Consider the following 21,619-nt stretch of genomic DNA (forward strand, 5'->3'; position numbering starts at 1 on the left):
GGTATAATGATAATATTATATAGATGGGGGGGGGCGGTATAATGATAATATTATATAGATGGAGGAGGGGCGGTATAATGATAATATTATATAGATGGGGGAGGGGCAGTATAATGATATTATATAGATGGAGGAGGGGCGGTATAATGATAATATTATATAGATGGGGGAGGGGCGGTATAATGATAATATTATATAGATGGAGGAGGGGCAGTATAATGATAATATTATATAGATGGGGGAGGGGCAGTATAATGATAATATTATATAGATGAGGAGGGGCAGTATAATGATAATATTATATAGATGGGGGAGGGGCAGTATAATGATAATATTATATAGATGGGGGAGGGGCAGTATAATGATAATATTATATAGATGGAGGAGGGGCAGTATAATGATAATATTATATAGATGGGGGAGGGGCAGTATAATGATAATATTATATAGATGGAGGAGGGGCAGTATAATGATAATATTATATAGATGGAGGAGGGGCGGTATAATGATAATATTATATGGATGGAGGAGGGGCGGTATAATGATAATATTATATAGATGGGGAGGGGCAGTATAATGATAATATTATATAGATGGAGGAGGGGCGGTATAATGATAATATTATATAGATGAGGAGGGGCAGTATAATGATAATATTATATAGATGGGGAGGGGCAGTATAATGATAATATTATATAGATGGAGGAGGGGCAGTATAATGATAATATTATATAGATGGAGGAGGGGCAGTATAATGATAATATTATATAGATGGGGGAGGGGCAGTATAATGATAATATTATATAGATGGGGGAGGGGCAGTATAATGATAATATTATATAGATGAGGAGGGGCAGTATAATGATAATATTATATAGATGGAGGAGGGGCGGTATAATGATAATATTATATAGATGGTGGAGGGGCAGTATAATGATAATATTATATAGATGGGGGAGGGGCAGTATAATGATAATATTATATAGATGGAGGAGGGGGCAGTATAATGATAATATTATATAGATGAGGAGGGGCGGTATAATGATAATATTATATAGATGGAGGAGGGGCGGTATAATGATAATATTATATAGATGGTGGAGGGGCAGTATAATGATAATATTATATAGATGGGGGAGGGGCAGTATAATGATAATATTATATAGATGGAGGAGGGGCAGTATAATGATAATATTATATAGATGGAGGAGGGGCAGTATAATGATAATATTATATAGATGGGGGAGGAGCAGTATAATGATAATATTATATAGATGGGGGGGGCAGTATAATGATAATATTATATAGATGGGGGGGCAGTATAATGATAATATTATATAGATGGAGGAGGGGCGGTATAATGATAATATTATATAGATGGGGGAGGGGCAGTATAATGATAATATTATATAGATGGAGGAGGGGCAGTATAATGATAATATTATATAGATGGAGGAGGGGCAGTATAATGATAATATTATATAGATGGGGAGGGGCGGTATAATGATAATATTATATAGATGGGGGAGGAGCAGTATAATGATAATATTATATAGATGGGGGAGGGGCAGTATAATGATAATATTATATAGATGGGGAGGGGCAGTATAATGATAATATTATATAGATGGAGGAGGGGCGGTATAATGATAATATTATATAGATGGAGGAGGGGCGGTATAATGATAATATTATATAGATGGGGGAGGGGCAGTATAATGATGATATTATATAGATGGGGAGGGGCAGTATAATGATAATATTATATAGATGGAGGAGGGGCGGTATAATGATAATATTATATAGATGGAGGAGGGGCGGTATAATGATAATATTATATAGATGGGGGGAGGGGCAGTATAATGATAATATTATATAGATGGAGGAGGGGCAGTATAATGATAATATTATATAGATGGGGGAGGGGCAGTATAATGATAATATTATATAGATGGAGGAGGGGCAGTATAATGATAATATTATATAGATGGAGGAGGGGCGGTATAATGATAATATTATATGGATGGAGGAGGGGCGGTATAATGATAATATTATATAGATGGGGAGGGGCAGTATAATGATAATATTATATAGATGGAGGAGGGGCGGTATAATGATAATATTATATAGATGAGGAGGGGCAGTATAATGATAATATTATATAGATGGGGAGGGGCAGTATAATGATAATATTATATAGATGGAGGAGGGGCAGTATAATGATAATATTATATAGATGGAGGAGGGGCAGTATAATGATAATATTATATAGATGGGGGAGGGGCAGTATAATGATAATATTATATAGATGGGGGAGGGGCAGTATAATGATAATATTATATAGATGAGGAGGGGCAGTATAATGATAATATTATATAGATGGAGGAGGGGCGGTATAATGATAATATTATATAGATGGTGGAGGGGCAGTATAATGATAATATTATATAGATGGGGGAGGGGCAGTATAATGATAATATTATATAGATGGAGGAGGGGCAGTATAATGATAATATTATATAGATGAGGAGGGGCGGTATAATGATAATATTATATAGATGGAGGAGGGGCGGTATAATGATAATATTATATAGATGGTGGAGGGGCAGTATAATGATAATATTATATAGATGGGGGAGGGGCAGTATAATGATAATATTATATAGATGGAGGAGGGGCAGTATAATGATAATATTATATAGATGGAGGAGGGGCAGTATAATGATAATATTATATAGATGAGGAGGGGCAGTATAATGATAATATTATATAGATGGGGGAGGGGCAGTATAATGATAATATTATATAGATGGGGAGGGGCAGTATAATGATAATATTATATAGATGAGGAGGGGCAGTATAATGATAATATTATATAGATGGGGAGGAGCAGTATAATGATAATATTATATAGATGGGAGGGGCAGTATAATGATAATATTATATAGATGGCGGAGGGGCAGTATAATGATAATATTATATAGATGAGGAGGGGCAGTATAATGATAATATTATATAGATGGAGGAGGGGCGGTATAATGATAATATTATATAGATGGGGGAGGGGCAGTATAATGATAATATTATATAGATGGAGGAGGGGCGGTATAATGATAATATTATATAGATGGAGGAGGGGCAGTATAATGATAATATTATATAGATGGAGGAGGGGCGGTATAATGATAATATTATATAGATGGAGGAGGGGCAGTATAATGATAATATTATATAGATGGCGGAGGAGCAGTATAATGATAATATTATATAGATGGGGGAGGGGCAGTATAATGATAATATTATATAGATGGAGGAGGGGCGGTATAATGATAATATTATATAGATGGGGGAGGAGCAGTATAATGATAATATTATATAGATGGGGGAGGGGCAGTATAATGATAATATTATATAGATGAGGAGGGGCAGTATAATGATAATATTATATAGATGGCGGAGGGGCAGTATAATGATAATATTATATAGATGGAGGAGGGGCAGTATAATGATAATATTATATAGATGGGGGAGGAGCAGTATAATGATAATATTATATAGATGGGGGAGGGGCGGTATAATGATAATATTATATAGATGGAGGAGGGGCGGTATAATGATAATATTATATAGATGGAGGAGGGGCAGTATAATGATAATATTATATAGATGGAGGAGGGGCAGTATAATGATAATATTATATAGATGGAGGGGCAGTATAATGATAATATTATATAGATGAGGAGGGGCGGTATAATGATAATATTATATAGATGGAGGGGCGGTATAATGATAATATTATATAGATGGGGAGGAGCAGTATAATGATAATATTATATAGATGGGGAGGGGCAGTATAATGATAATATTATATAGATGGAGGAGGGGCAGTATAATGATAATATTATATAGATGGGGGAGGGGCAGTATAATGATAATATTATATAGATGGAGGAGGGGCAGTATAATGATAATATTATATAGATGGAGGAGGGGCGGTATAATGATAATATTATATAGATGGAGGAGGGGCAGTATAATGATAATATTATATAGATGGAGGAGGGGCGGTATAATGATAATATTATATAGATGGAGGAGGGGCGGTATAATGATAATATTATATAGATGGAGGAGGGGCGGTATAATGATAATATTATATAGATGGGGGAGGGGCAGTATAATGATAATATTATATAGATGGAGGAGGGGCGGTATAATGATAATATTATATAGATGGAGGAGGGGCAGTATAATGATAATATTATATAGATGGAGGAGGGGCGGTATAATGATAATATTATATAGATGGAGGAGGGGCAGTATAATGATAATATTATATAGATGGAGGAGGGGCGGGTATAATGATAATATTATATAGATGGAGGAGGGGCGGTATAATGATAATATTATATAGATGGAGGAGGGGCAGTATAATGATAATATTATATAGATGGGGGAGGGGCAGTATAATGATAATATTATATAGATGGAGGAGGGGCAGTATAATGATAATATTATATAGATGGGGGAGGGGCAGTATAATGATAATATTATATAGATGGAGGAGGGGCAGTATAATGATAATATTATATAGATGGAGGAGGGGCGGTATAATGATAATATTATATAGATGGAGGAGGGGCGGTATAATGATAATATTATATAGATGGGAGGGGCAGTATAATGATAATATTATATAGATGGGGAGGAGCAGTATAATGATAATATTATATAGATGGGGAGGGGCAGTATAATGATAATATTATATAGATGGGGAGGAGCAGTATAATGATAATATTATATAGATGGGGAGGGGCAGTATAATGATAATATTATATAGATGGAGGAGGGGCAGTATAATGATAATATTATATAGATGAGGAGGGGCAGTATAATGATAATATTATATAGATGGAGGAGGGGCAGTATAATGATAATATTATATAGATGGAGGAGGGGCAGTATAATGATAATATTATATAGATGAGGAGGGGCAGTATAATGATAATATTATATAGATGGAGGAGGGGCAGTATAATGATAATATTATATAGATGAGGAGGGGCAGTATAATGATAATATTATATAGATGGAGGAGGGGCAGTATAATGATAATATTATATAGATGGAGGAGGGGCAGTATAATGATAATATTATATAGATGAGGAGGGGCAGTATAATGATAATATTATATAGATGGAGGAGGGGCAGTATAATGATAATATTATATAGATGGAGGAGGGGCAGTATAATGATAATATTATATAGATGAGGAGGGGCAGTATAATGATAATATTATATAGATGGAGGAGGGGCAGTATAATGATAATATTATATAGATGAGGAGGGGCAGTATAATGATAATATTATATAGATGGAGGAGGGGCGGTATAATGATAATATTATATAGATGGGGGAGGGGCGGTATAATGATAATATTATATAGATGGAGGAGGGGCGGTATAATGATAATATTATATAGATGGAGGAGGGGCAGTATAATGATAATATTATATAGATGAGGAGGGGCAGTATAATGATAATATTATATAGATGGGGAGGGGCAGTATAATGATAATATTATATAGATGGAGGAGGGGCAGTATAATGATGATATTATATAGATGAGGAGGGGCAGTATAATGATAATATTATATAGATGGAGGAGGGGCAGTATAATGATAATATTATATAGATGGAGGAGGGGCAGTATAATGATAATATTATATAGATGGAGGAGGGGCAGTATAATGATAATATTATATAGATGGAGGAGGGGCGGTATAATGATAATATTATATAGATGGAGGAGGGGCAGTATAATGATAATATTATATAGATGGGAGGGGCAGTATAATGATAATATTATATAGATGGAGGAGGGGCAGTATAATGATAATATTATATAGATGGGGGAGGGGCAGTATAATGATAATATTATATAGATGGGGGAGGGGCAGTATAATGATAATATTATATAGATGGGGGAGGGGCAGTATAATGATAATATTATATAGATGGGGAGGGGCAGTATAATGATAATATTATATAGATGGGGAGGGGCAGTATAATGATAATATTATATAGATGAGGAGGGGCAGTATAATGATAATATTATATAGATGGAGGAGGGGCGGTATAATGATAATATTATATAGATGGGGGAGGGGCGGTATAATGATAATATTATATAGATGGAGGAGGGGCAGTATAATGATAATATTATATAGATGGAGGAGGAGCAGTATAATGATAATATTATATAGATGGGGGAGGGGCAGTATAATGATAATATTATATAGATGGGGGAGGGGCAGTATAATGATAATATTATATAGATGGGGAGGGGCAGTATAATGATAATATTATATAGATGGGGAGGGGCAGTATAATGATAATATTATATAGATGAGGAGGGGCAGTATAATGATAATATTATATAGATGGAGGAGGGGGCGGTATAATGATAATATTATATAGATGGAGGAGGGGCAGTATAATGATAATATTATATAGATGGAGGAGGGGCGGTATAATGATAATATTATATAGATGGAGGAGGGGCAGTATAATGATAATATTATATAGATGGGGGAGGGGCAGTATAATGATAATATTATATAGATGGAGGAGGGGCAGTATAATGATAATATTATATAGATGGAGGAGGGGCGGTATAATGATAATATTATATAGATGGGGGGGGGCAGTATAATGATAATATTATATAGATGGAGGAGGGGCAGTATAATGATAATATTATATAGATGGAGGAGGGGCGGTATAATGATAATATTATATAGATGGAGGAGGGGCAGTATAATGATAATATTATATAGATGAGGAGGGGCAGTATAATGATAATATTATATAGATGGGGAGGGGCAGTATAATGATAATATTATATAGATGGGGAGGGGCAGTATAATGATAATATTATATAGATGGAGGAGGGGCAGTATAATGATAATATTATATAGATGAGGAGGGGCAGTATAATGATAATATTATATAGATGGGGAGGGGCAGTATAATGATAATATTATATAGATGGAGGAGGGGCAGTATAATGATAATATTATATAGATGGAGGAGGGGCAGTATAATGATAATATTATATAGATGGAGGAGGGGCAGTATAATGATAATATTATATAGATGAGGAGGGGCAGTATAATGATAATATTATATAGATGGGGGAGGGGGCAGTATAATGATAATATTATATAGATGAGGAGGGGGCAGTATAATGATAATATTATATAGATGGGGGAGGGGCAGTATAATGATAATATTATATAGATGGGGGAGGGGCAGTATAATGATAATATTATATAGATGGAGGAGGGGCAGTATAATGATAATATTATATAGATGGGGGAGGGGCAGTATAATGATAATATTATATAGATGGAGGAGGGGCAGTATAATGATAATATTATATAGATGGAGGAGGGGCGGTATAATGATAATATTATATAGATGGGGAGGGGCGGGTATAATGATAATATTATATAGATGGAGGAGGGGCGGTATAATGATAATATTATATAGATGGAGGAGGGGCAGTATAATGATAATATTATATAGATGAGGAGGGGCAGTATAATGATAATATTATATAGATGGGGGAGGGGCAGTATAATGATAATATTATATAGATGGGGGAGGGGCAGTATAATGATAATATTATATAGATGGAGGAGGGGCAGTATAATGATAATATTATATAGATGGAGGAGGGGCGGTATAATGATAATATTATATAGATGGGGAGGGGCGGTATAATGATAATATTATATAGATGGAGGAGGGGCAGTATAATGATAATATTATATAGATGGAGGAGGGGCAGTATAATGATAATATTATATAGATGGAGGAGGGGCAGTATAATGATAATATTATATAGATGGAGGAGGAGCAGTATAATGATAATATTATATAGATGGGGAGGGGCAGTATAATGATAATATTATATAGATGGGGAGGGGCAGTATAATGATAATATTATATAGATGGAGGAGGGGCAGTATAATGATAATATTATATAGATGAGGAGGGGCAGTATAATGATAATATTATATAGATGGAGGAGGGGCGGTATAATGATAATATTATATAGATGGAGGAGGGGCGGTATAATGATAATATTATATAGATGGGGAGGGGCGGTATAATGATAATATTATATAGATGAGGAGGGGCGGTATAATGATAATATTATATAGATGGAGGAGGGGCAGTATAATGATAATATTATATAGATGAGGAGGGGCAGTATAATGATAATATTATATAGATGGAGGAGGGGCAGTATAATGATAATATTATATAGATGGAGGAGGGGCGGTATAATGATAATATTATATAGATGGGGGAGGGGCGGTATAATGATAATATTATATAGATGAGGAGGGGCAGTATAATGATAATATTATATAGATGGGGGGGCGGTATAATGATAATATTATATAGATGGGGAGGGGCAGTATAATGATAATATTATATAGATGGGGAGGGGCAGTATAATGATAATATTATATAGATGGAGGAGGGGCAGTATAATGATAATATTATATAGATGGAGGAGGGGCAGTATAATGATAATATTATATAGATGAGGAGGGGCAGTATAATGATAATATTATATAGATGAGGAGGGGCAGTATAATGATAATATTATATAGATGGGGAGGGGCAGTATAATGATAATATTATATAGATGGGGAGGGGCAGTATAATGATAATATTATATAGATGGGGAGGGGCAGTATAATGATAATATTATATAGATGGGGAGGGGCAGTATAATGATAATATTATATAGATGGGGGAGGGGCAGTATAATGATAATATTATATAGATGAGGAGGGGCGGTATAATGATAATATTATATAGATGGAGGAGGGGCAGTATAATGATAATATTATATAGATGGGGAGGGGCAGTATAATGATAATATTATATAGATGGAGGAGGGGCAGTATAATGATAATATTATATAGATGGGGAGGGGCAGTATAATGATAATATTATATAGATGAGGGAGGGGCGGTATAATGATAATATTATATAGATGGGGAGGGGCAGTATAATGATAATATTATATAGATGGGGGAGGGGCAGTATAATGATAATATTATATAGATGAGGAGGGGCAGTATAATGATAATATTATATAGATGGAGGAGGGGCGGTATAATGATAATATTATATAGATGGGGGAGGGGCAGTATAATGATAATATTATATAGATGAGGAGGGGCAGTATAATGATAATATTATATAGATGGAGGAGGGGCAGTATAATGATAATATTATATAGATGGGGGAGGGGCAGTATAATGATGATATTATATAGATGGGGGAGGGGCAGTATAATGATGATATTATATAGATGGGGGAGGAGCAGTATAATGATAATATTATATAGATGGGGGAGGGGCGGTATAATGATAATATTATATAGATGAGGAGGGGCGGTATAATGATAATATTATATAGATGGAGGAGGGGCGGTATAATGATAATATTATATAGATGGAGGAGGGGCAGTATAATGATAATATTATATAGATGGAGGAGGGGCAGTATAATGATAATATTATATAGATGAGGAGGGGCAGTATAATGATAATATTATATAGATGGAGGAGGGGCAGTATAATGATAATATTATATAGATGGGGGAGGGGCAGTATAATGATAATATTATATAGATGGGGGAGGGGCAGTATAATGATAATATTATATAGATGGAGGAGGGGCAGTATAATGATAATATTATATAGATGGGGGAGGGGCAGTATAATGATAATATTATATAGATGAGGAGGGGCAGTATAATGATAATATTATATAGATGGAGGAGGGGCAGTATAATGATAATATTATATAGATGAGGAGGGGCGGTATAATGATAATATTATATAGATGGAGGAGGGGCGGTATAATGATAATATTATATAGATGGAGGAGGGGCGGTATAATGATGATATTATATAGATGGGGAGGGGCAGTATAATGATAATATTATATAGATGGGGAGGGGCAGTATAATGATAATATTATATAGATGAGGAGGGGCAGTATAATGATAATATTATATAGATGGGGAGGGGCGGTATAATGATAATATTATATAGATGGAGGAGGGGCGGTATAATGATAATATTATATAGATGGAGGAGGGGCAGTATAATGATAATATTATATAGATGGGGAGGGGCGGTATAATGATAATATTATATAGATGGGGGAGGGGCGGTATAATGATAATATTATATAGATGGAGGAGGGGCAGTATAATGATAATATTATATAGATGGGGAGGGGCGGTATAATGATAATATTATATAGATGAGGAGGGGCAGTATAATGATAATATTATATAGATGGGGGAGGGGCGGTATAATGATAATATTATATAGATGGAGGAGGGGCAGTATAATGATAATATTATATAGATGGGGGGGGCAGTATAATGATAATATTATATAGATGGGGAGGGGCAGTATAATGATAATATTATATAGATGAGGAGGGGCAGTATAATGATAATATTATATAGATGGAGGAGGGGCAGTATAATGATAATATTATATAGATGGGGAGGGGCAGTATAATGATAATATTATATAGATGGAGGAGGGGCAGTATAATGATAATATTATATAGATGGAGGAGGGGCGGTATAATGATAATATTATATAGATGGAGGAGGGGCAGTATAATGATAATATTATATAGATGGAGGAGGGGCGGTATAATGATAATATTATATAGATGGAGGAGGGGCAGTATAATGATAATATTATATAGATGGGGGAGGGGCAGTATAATGATAATATTATATAGATGGAGGAGGGGCAGTATAATGATAATATTATATAGATGGAGGAGGGGCAGTATAATGATAATATTATATAGATGGGGGAGGGGCAGTATAATGATAATATTATATAGATGGGGGGCAGTATAATGATAATATTATATAGATGGAGGAGGGGCGGTATAATGATAATATTATATAGATGAGGAGGGGCGGTATAATGATAATATTATATAGATGGAGGAGGGGCAGTATAATGATAATATTATATAGATGAGGAGGGGCAGTATAATGATAATATTATATAGATGGGGGAGGGGCAGTATAATGATAATATTATATAGATGAGGAGGGGCAGTATAATGATAATATTATATAGATGGAGGAGGGGCAGTATAATGATAATATTATATAGATGGAGGAGGGGCGGTATAATGATAATATTATATAGATGGGGGAGGGGCGGTATAATGATAATATTATATAGATGGGGGAGGGGCGGTATAATGATAATATTATATAGATGGGGGAGGGGCAGTATAATGATAATATTATATAGATGGGGAGGGGCAGTATAATGATAATATTATATAGATGGGGAGGGGCAGTATAATGATAATATTATATAGATGAGGAGGGGCAGTATAATGATAATATTATATAGATGGGGGAGGGGCAGTATAATGATAATATTATATAGATGAGGAGGGGCAGTATAATGATAATATTATATAGATGGGGGAGGGGCAGTATAATGATAATATTATATAGATGGAGGAGGGGCAGTATAATGATAATATTATATAGATGGAGGAGGGGCAGTATAATGATAATATTATATAGATGGAGGAGGGGCGGTATAATGATAATATTATATAGATGGGGAGGGGCAGTATAATGATAATATTATATAGATGAGGAGGGGCAGTATAATGATAATATTATATAGATGGAGGAGGGGCAGTATAATGATAATATTATATAGATGAGGAGGGGCAGTATAATGATAATATTATATAGATGAGGAGGGGCAGTATAATGATAATATTATATAGATGGAGGAGGGGCAGTATAATGATAATATTATATAGATGAGGAGGGGCAGTATAATGATAATATTATATAGATGAGGAGGGGCAGTATAATGATAATATTATATAGATGGGGGAGGGGCGGTATAATGATAATATTATATAGATGGAGGAGGGGCGGTATAATGATAATATTATATAGATGGAGGAGGGGCAGTATAATGATAATATTATATAGATGGAGGAGGGGCAGTATAATGATAATATTATATAGATGGAGGAGGGGCAGTATAATGATAATATTATATAGATGGGGAGGGGCAGTATAATGATAATATTATATAGATGGAGGAGGGGCAGTATAATGATAATATTATATAGATGGAGGAGGGGCAGTATAATGATAATATTATATAGATGGAGGAGGGGCGGTATAATGATAATATTATATAGATGGGGAGGGGCAGTATAATGATAATATTATATAGATGGAGGAGGGGCAGTATAATGATAATATTATATAGATGGGGGAGGGGCAGTATAATGATAATATTATATAGATGGGGGAGGGGCAGTATAATGATAATATTATATAGATGGGGGAGGGGCAGTATAATGATAATATTATATAGATGGAGGAGGGGCAGTATAATGATAATATTATATAGATGGGGGAGGGGCAGTATAATGATAATATTATATAGATGGAGGAGGGGCAGTATAATGATAATATTATATAGATGGGGGAGGGGCAGTATAATGATAATATTATATAGATGGAGGAGGGGCGGTATAATGATAATATTATATAGATGGAGGAGGGGCGGTATAATGATAATATTATATAGATGGAGGAGGGGCGGTATAATGATAATATTATATAGATGAGGAGGGGCAGTATAATGATAATATTATATAGATGAGGAGGGGCAGTATAATGATAATATTATATAGATGAGGAGGGGCAGTATAATGATAATATTATATAGATGGGGGAGGGGCAGTATAATGATAATATTATATAGATGGAGGAGGGGCAGTATAATGATAATATTATATAGATGAGGAGGGGCGGTATAATGATAATATTATATAGATGGAGGAGGGGCGGTATAATGATAATATTATATAGATGAGGAGGGGCAGTATAATGATAATATTATATAGATGAGGAGGGGCAGTATAATGATAATATTATATAGATGGAGGAGGGGCAGTATAATGATAATATTATATAGATGGAGGAGGGGCGGTATAATGATAATATTATATAGATGGAGGAGGGGCAGTATAATGATAATATTATATAGATGGAGGAGGGGCGGTATAATGATAATATTATATAGATGGAGGAGGGGCAGTATAATGATAATATTATATAGATGGGGGAGGGGCGGTATAATGATAATATTATATAGATGGGGGAGGGGCAGTATAATGATAATATTATATAGATGAGGAGGGGCAGTATAATGATAATATTATATAGATGGGGGGGCAGTATAATGATAATATTATATAGATGGAGGAGGGGCGGTATAATGATAATATTATATAGATGAGGAGGGGCAGTATAATGATAATATTATATAGATGGGGGGGCAGTATAATGATAATATTATATAGATGGAGGAGGGGCGGTATAATGATAATATTATATAGATGAGGAGGGGCGGTATAATGATAATATTATATAGATGGAGGAGGGGCAGTATAATGATAATATTATATAGATGGGGAGGGGCGGTATAATGATAATATTATATAGATGGGGGAGGGGCGGTATAATGATAATATTATATAGATGGAGGAGGGGCGGTATAATGATAATATTATATAGATGGGGAGGAGCAGTATAATGATAATATTATATAGATGGGGAGGGGCAGTATAATGATAATATTATATAGATGGAGGAGGGGCAGTATAATGATAATATTATATAGATGAGGAGGGGCAGTATAATGATAATATTATATAGATGGAGGAGGGGCAGTATAATGATAATATTATATAGATGGAGGAGGGGCAGTATAATGATAATATTATATAGATGAGGAGGGGCAGTATAATGATAATATTATATAGATGGAGGAGGGGCAGTATAATGATAATATTATATAGATGAGGAGGGGCAGTATAATGATAATATTATATAGATGGAGGAGGGGCAGTATAATGATAATATTATATAGATGGAGGAGGGGCAGTATAATGATAATATTATATAGATGAGGAGGGGCAGTATAATGATAATATTATATAGATGGAGGAGGGGCAGTATAATGATAATATTATATAGATGGAGGAGGGGCAGTATAATGATAATATTATATAGATGAGGAGGGGCAGTATAATGATAATATTATATAGATGGAGGAGGGGCAGTATAATGATAATATTATATAGATGAGGAGGGGCGGTATAATGATAATATTATATAGATGGGGGAGGGGCGGTATAATGATAATATTATATAGATGGAGGAGGGGCGGTATAATGATAATATTATATAGATGGAGGAGGGGCAGTATAATGATAATATTATATAGATGAGGAGGGGCAGTATAATGATAATATTATATAGATGGGGAGGGGCAGTATAATGATAATATTATATAGATGGAGGAGGGGCAGTATAATGATGATATTATATAGATGAGGAGGGGCAGTATAATGATAATATTATATAGATGGAGGAGGGGCAGTATAATGATAATATTATATAGATGGAGGAGGGGCAGTATAATGATAATATTATATAGATGGGGAGGGGCAGTATAATGATAATATTATATAGATGGAGGAGGGGCAGTATAATGATAATATTATATAGATGGAGGAGGGGCAGTATAATGATAATATTATATAGATGAGGAGGGGCAGTATAATGATAATATTATATAGATGGAGGAGGGGCAGTATAATGATAATATTATATAGATGGAGGAGGGGCAGTATAATGATAATATTATATAGATGAGGAGGGGCAGTATAATGATAATATTATATAGATGGAGGAGGGGCAGTATAATGATAATATTATATAGATGAGGAGGGGCAGTATAATGATAATATTATATAGATGGAGGAGGGGCAGTATAATGATAATATTATATAGATGGAGGAGGGGCAGTATAATGATAATATTATATAGATGAGGAGGGGCAGTATAATGATAATATTATATAGATGGAGGAGGGGCAGTATAATGATAATATTATATAGATGAGGAGGGGCAGTATAATGATAATATTATATAGATGGAGGAGGGGCGGTATAATGATAATATTATATAGATGGGGGAGGGGCGGTATAATGATAATATTATATAGATGGAGGAGGGGCGGTATAATGATAATATTATATAGATGGAGGAGGGGCAGTATAATGATAATATTATATAGATGAGGAGGGGCAGTATAATGATAATATTATATAGATGGGGAGGGGCAGTATAATGATAATATTATATAGATGGAGGAGGGGCAGTATAATGATGATATTATATAGATGAGGAGGGGCAGTATAATGATAATATTATATAGATGGAGGAGGGGCAGTATAATGATAATATTATATAGATGAGGAGGGGCAGTATAATGATAATATTATATAGATGGGGGAGGGGCAGTATAATGATAATATTATATAGATGAGGAGGGGCAGTATAATGATAATATTATATAGATGGAGGAGGGGCGGTATAATGATAATATTATATAGATGAGGAGGGGCAGTATAATGATAATATTATATAGATGGGGAGGGGCAGTATAATGATAATATTATATAGATGGAGGAGGGGCGGTATAATGATAATATTATATAGATGGAGGAGGGGCAGTATAATGATAATATTATATAGATGGAGGAGGGGCAGTATAATGATAATATTATATAGATGGAGGAGGGGCAGTATAATGATAATATTATATAGATGGAGGAGGGGCAGTATAATGATAATATTATATAGATGGAGGAGGGGCGGTATAATGATAATATTATATAGATGGAGGAGGGGCAGTATAATGATAATATTATATAGATGGGAGGGGCAGTATAATGATAATATTATATAGATGGAGGAGGGGCAGTATAATGATAATATTATATAGATGGGGGAGGGGCAGTATAATGATAATATTATATAGATGGGGGAGGGGCAGTATAATGATAATATTATATAGATGGGGGAGGGGCAGTATAATGATAATATTATATAGATGGGGAGGGGCAGTATAATGATAATATTATATAGATGGGGAGGGGCAGTATAATGATAATATTATATAGATGAGGAGGGGCAGTATAATGATAATATTATATAGATGGAGGAGGGGCGGTATAATGATAATATTATATAGATGGGGGAGGGGCAGTATAATGATAATATTATATAGATGGAGGAGGGGCGGTATAATGATAATATTATATAGATGAGGAGGGGCGGTATAATGATAATATTATATAGATGGGGGAGGGGCGGTATAATGATAATATTATATAGATGGGGAGGGGCAGTATAATGATAATATTATATAGATGGAGGAGGAGCAGTATAATGATAATATTATATAGATGGGGGAGGGGCAGTATAATGATAATATTATATAGATGGGGGAGGGGCAGTATAATGATAATATTATATAGATGGGGAGGGGCAGTATAATGATAATATTATATAGATGGGGAGGGGCAGTATAATGATAATATTATATAGATGAGGAGGGGCAGTATAATGATAATATTATATAGATGGAGGAGGGGCGGTATAATGATAATATTATATAGATGGAGGAGGGGCGGTATAATGATAATATTATATAGATGGAGGAGGGGCAGTATAATGATAATATTATATAGATGGGGGAGGGGCAGTATAATGATAATATTATATAGATGGAGGAGGGGCGGTATAATGATAATATTATATAGATGGAGGAGGGGCAGTATAATGATAATATTATATAGATGGAGGAGGGGCGGTATAATGATAATATTATATAGATGGAGGAGGGGCAGTATAATGATAATATTATATAGATGGGGGAGGGGCAGTATAATGATAATATTATATAGATGGAGGAGGGGCAGTATAATGATAATATTATATAGATGGAGGAGGGGCGGTATAATGATAATATTATATAGATGAGGAGGGGCAGTATAATGATAATATTATATAGATGGGGAGGGGCAGTATAATGATATTATATAGATGAGGAGGGGCAGTATAATGATAATATTATATAGATGGGGGAGGGGCAGTATAATGATAATATTATATAGATGGAGGAGGGGCAGTATAATGATAATATTATATAGATGGGGGGGGCAGTATAATGATAATATTATATAGATGGAGGAGGGGCAGTATAATGATAATATTATATAGATGGGGAGGGGCAGTATAATGATAATATTATATAGATGGAGGAGGGGCAGTATAATGATAATATTATATAGATGGAGGAGGGGCAGTATAATGATATTATATAGATGGGGGAGGGGCGGTATAATGATAATATTATATAGATGGGGGAGGGGCGGTATAATGATAATATTATATAGATGGAGGAGGGGCAGTATAATGATAATATTATATAGATGGAGGAGGGGCAGTATAATGATAATATTATATAGATGGGGGGGGGGCAGTATAATGATAATATTATATAGATGAGGAGGGGCAGTATAATGATAATATTATATAGATGGAGGAGGGGCAGTATAATGATAATATTATATAGATGGAGGAGGGGCAGTATAATGATAATATTATATAGATGAGGAGGGGCGGTATAATGATAATATTATATAGATGGAGGAGGGGCGGTATAATGATAATATTATATAGATGGGGGAGGGGCGGTATAATGATAATATTATATAGATGGAGGAGGGGCGGTATAATGATAATATTATATAGATGGAGGAGGGGCGGTATAATGATAATATTATATAGATGGGGGAGGGGCGGTATAATGATAATATTATATAGATGGAGGAGGGGCGGTATAATGATAATATTATATAGATGGAGGAGGGGCAGTATAATGATAATATTATATAGATGGGGGAGGGGCAGTATAATGATAATATTATATAGATGGGGGAGGGGCAGTATAATGATAATATTATATAGATGGGGGAGGGGCAGTATAATGATAATATTATATAGATGGGGGAGGGGCAGTATAATGATAATATTATATAGATGGGGGAGGGGCAGTATAATGATAATATTATATAGATGGGGGAGGGGCAGTATAATGATAATATTATATAGATGGGGGGGGGCAGTATAATGATAATATTATATAGATGAGGAGGGGCAGTATAATGATAATATTTTATAGATGGAGGAGCAGTATAATGATAATATTATATAGATGGGGGAGGGGCAGTATAATGATAATATTATATAGATGGAGGAGGGGCAGTATAATGATAATATTATATAGATGGGGGAGGGGCGGTATAATGATAATATTATATAGATGGGGGAGGGGCAGTATAATGATAATATTATATAGATGGGGAGGGGCAGTATAATGATAATATTATATAGATGGAGGAGGGGCAGTATAATGATAATATTATATAGATGGAGGAGGGGCAGTATAATGATAATATTATATAGATGAGGAGGGGCGGTATAATGATAATATTATATAGATGGAGGAGGGGCGGTATAATGATAATATTATATAGATGGGGGAGGGGCGGTATAATGATAATATTATATAGATGGAGGAGGGGCGGTATAATGATAATATTATATAGATGGAGGAGGGGCAGTATAATGATAATATTATATAGATGGGGGAGGGGCAGTATAATGATAATATTATATAGATGGGGGAGGGGCAGTATAATGATAATATTATATAGATGGGGGAGGGGCAGTATAATGATAATATTATATAGATGGGGGAGGGGCAGTATAATGATAATATTATATAGATGGGGGAGGGGCAGTATAATGATAATATTATATAGATGGGGGAGGGGCAGTATAATGATAATATTATATAGATGAGGAGGGGCAGTATAATGATGATATTATATAGACGGGGGAGGGGCAGTGTAATTATTATATATGTTTTTCTTACCTCTACTGCCGTCTCCAGTCTCCGCAACCACAACACAGCGTACAGGAAGTAGGCGCGCGGCGTGCCGGGAGTTGTAGTTTAACACGGTGTCGGGTCATGAGTCGATAATTACTCAGTCTCGGCTCTCCTCAGCGCCCCCTGCCGTCAGTCCTCCTCAGCTGCAGTTTTTTTGTGTGTGATTTCCTAATTATGGGATCCCGGAAGTTGTATACAGGCAGAGGGGCGTGGTTTACGCACGGACCTCCTGCGGGTCTCCAGAACTGAAATTAAAGGAGTTCAGACCCTACAGTAGATACTAGAGCAGACGATATATCAGACCCTAGATTGGGTCCTATGGTAGACCGTATAGTAGATCCTAGATTAGACCGTATAGTGGATCCTAGGTTAGACCCTATAGTATATCCCAGATCAGACTATATAGTAGATCCTAGAGCAGACCATATAGTAGATCCTAGAGCAGACCATATAGTAGATCCTAGAGCAGACCATATAGTAGATACTAGATTAGGACTGAGGACTAGGAAGGAGGCAGGCTGGAAGGAGAGGTTGAGGCTGTCAGGAGGCAGGGCAGGAGGAGGCATGCTGGAAGGAGAGGGTTGAGGCTGTCAGGAGGAGGCAGGCTGGAAGAAGAGGGTTGAGGCTGGCAGGAGGCAGGCTGGAAGGAGAGGTTGAGGCTGGCAGGAGGCAGGACAGGAGGAGGCAGGCTGGAAGGAGAGGGTTGAGGCTGGCAGGAGGCAGGGCAGGAGGAGGCAGGCTGGAAGAAGAGGGTTGAGGCTGGCAGGAGGCAGGCTGGAAGGAGAGGTTGAGGCTGGCAGGAGGCAGGACAGGAGGAGGCAGGCTGGAAGGAGAGGGTTGAGGCTGTCAGGAGGCAGGACAGGAGGAAGCAGGACAGGAGGAGGCAGGCTGGAAGAAGAGGGTTGAGGCTGGCAGGAGGCAAGACAGGAGGAGGCAGGCTGGAAGGAGAGGGTTAAGGCTGTCAGGAGGTAGGACAGGAGGAGGCAGGCTGGAAGGAGAGGGTTGAGGCTGTCAGGAGGCAGGGCAGGAGAGGGTTGAGGCTGGCAGGGGGCAGGCTGGAAGAAGAGGGTTGAAGCTGGCAGGACAGGAGGAGGCAGGCTGGAAGGAGAGGGTTGAGGCAGGACAGGAGGAGGCAGGCTGGAAGGAGAGGGTTGAGGCTGGCAGGAGGCAGAACAGGAGGAGTCAGGCTGGAAGGAGAGGGTTGAGGCTGTCAGGAGGCAGGGCAGGAGGAGGCAGGCTGGAAGGAGAGGGTTGAGGCAGGCTGGAAGAAGAGGGTTGAGGCTGGCAGGAGGCAGGACAGGAGGAGGCAGGCTGGAAGGAGAGGGTTGAGGCAGGACAGGAGGAGGCAGGCTGGAAGGAGAGGGTTGAGGCTGTCAGGAGGCAGGGCAGGAGGAGTCAGGCTGGAAGGAGAGGGTTGAGGCTGTCAGGAGGCAGGACAGGAGGAGGCAGACTGGAAGGAGAGGGTTGAGACAGGCTGGAAGAAGAGGGTTGAGGCTGGCAGGAGGCAGGACAGGAGGAGGCAGGCTGGAAGGAGAGGGTTGAGGCAGGACAGGAGGAGACAGGCTGGAAGAAGAGGGTTGAGGCTGGCAGGAGGCAGGACAGGAGGAGGCAGGCTGGAAGGAGAGGGTTGAGGCAGGACAGGAGGAGGCAGGCTGGAAGGAGAGGGTTGAGGCTGGCAGGAGGCAGAACAGGAGGAGGCAGGCTGGAAGGAGAGGGTTGAGACAGGCTGGAAGGAGAGGGTTGAGGCTGGCAAGAGGCAGAACAGGAGGAGGGAGGCTGGAAGGAGAGGGTTGAGGCTGTCAGGAGGCAGGACAGGAGGAGGCAGGCTGGAAGGAGAGGGATGAGGCTGTCAGGAGGCAGGACAGGAGGAGGCAGGCTGGAAGGAGAGGGATGAGGCTGGCAGGAGGCAGGCTGGAAGGAGAGGGTTGAGGCTGTCAGGAGGAGGCAGGCTGGAAGGAGAGGGTTGAGGCTGGCAGGAGGCAGAACAGGAGGAGGCAGGCTGGAAGGAGAGGGTTGAGACAGGCTGGAAGGAGAGGGTTGAGGCTGGCAAGAGGCAGAACAGGAGGAGGGAGGCTGGAAGGAGAGGGTTGAGGCTGTCAGGAGGCAGGACAGGAGGAGGCAGGCTGGAAGGAGAGGGTTGAGGCTGGTAGGAGGCAGGACAGGAGGAGGCAGGCTGGAAGGAGAGGGTTGAGGCTGTCAGGAGGCAGGACAGGAGGAGGCAGGCTGGAAGGAGAGGTTGAGGCTGGCAGGAGGCAGGACAGGAGGAGGCAGGCTGGAAGGAGAGGGTTGAGGCTGTCAGGAGGCAGGGCAGGAGGAGGCAGGCTGGAAGAAGAGGGTTGAGGCTGGCAGGAGGCAGGCTGGAAGGAGAGGTTGAGGCTGGCAGGAGGCAGGACAGGAGGAGGCAGGCTGGAAGGAGAGGGTTGAGGCTGTCAGGAGGCAGGACAGGAGGAAGCAGGACAGGAGGAGGCAGGCTGGAAGAAGAGGGTTGAGGCTGGCAGGAGGCAAGACAGGAGGAGGCAGGCTGGAAGGAGAGGGTTAAGGCTGTCAGGAGGCAGGACAGGAGGAGGCAGGCTGGAAGGAGAGGGTTGAGGCTGTCAGGAGGCAGGGCAGGAGAGGGTTGA

General features: G+C 37.6%; 1 protein-coding gene across 2 annotated transcripts in view; it reads right to left on the reverse strand.

Annotated features, from left to right (window-relative positions):
- Positions 1-19,638, reverse strand: part of CCDC142 (coiled-coil domain containing 142) — a 34,933-nt gene extending 15,295 nt beyond the window's left edge. Inside the window, exon 1 of one of the 2 annotated variants that reach the window (XM_075855236.1) lies at positions 18,984-19,632. The gene's annotated coding sequence lies outside the window, so the exon portion shown is untranslated. Of the gene's footprint in view, positions 1-18,983 lie in introns of both variants that reach the window. The other variant, XM_075855242.1, reaches the window with a different exon arrangement.
- Between the last annotated feature and the right edge of the window lie 1,981 nt (positions 19,639-21,619).

Source organism: Rhinoderma darwinii, chromosome 1, assembly GCF_050947455.1.
Source record: "Rhinoderma darwinii isolate aRhiDar2 chromosome 1, aRhiDar2.hap1, whole genome shotgun sequence".
Taxonomy (NCBI): Eukaryota; Metazoa; Chordata; class Amphibia; order Anura; family Rhinodermatidae; genus Rhinoderma; species Rhinoderma darwinii.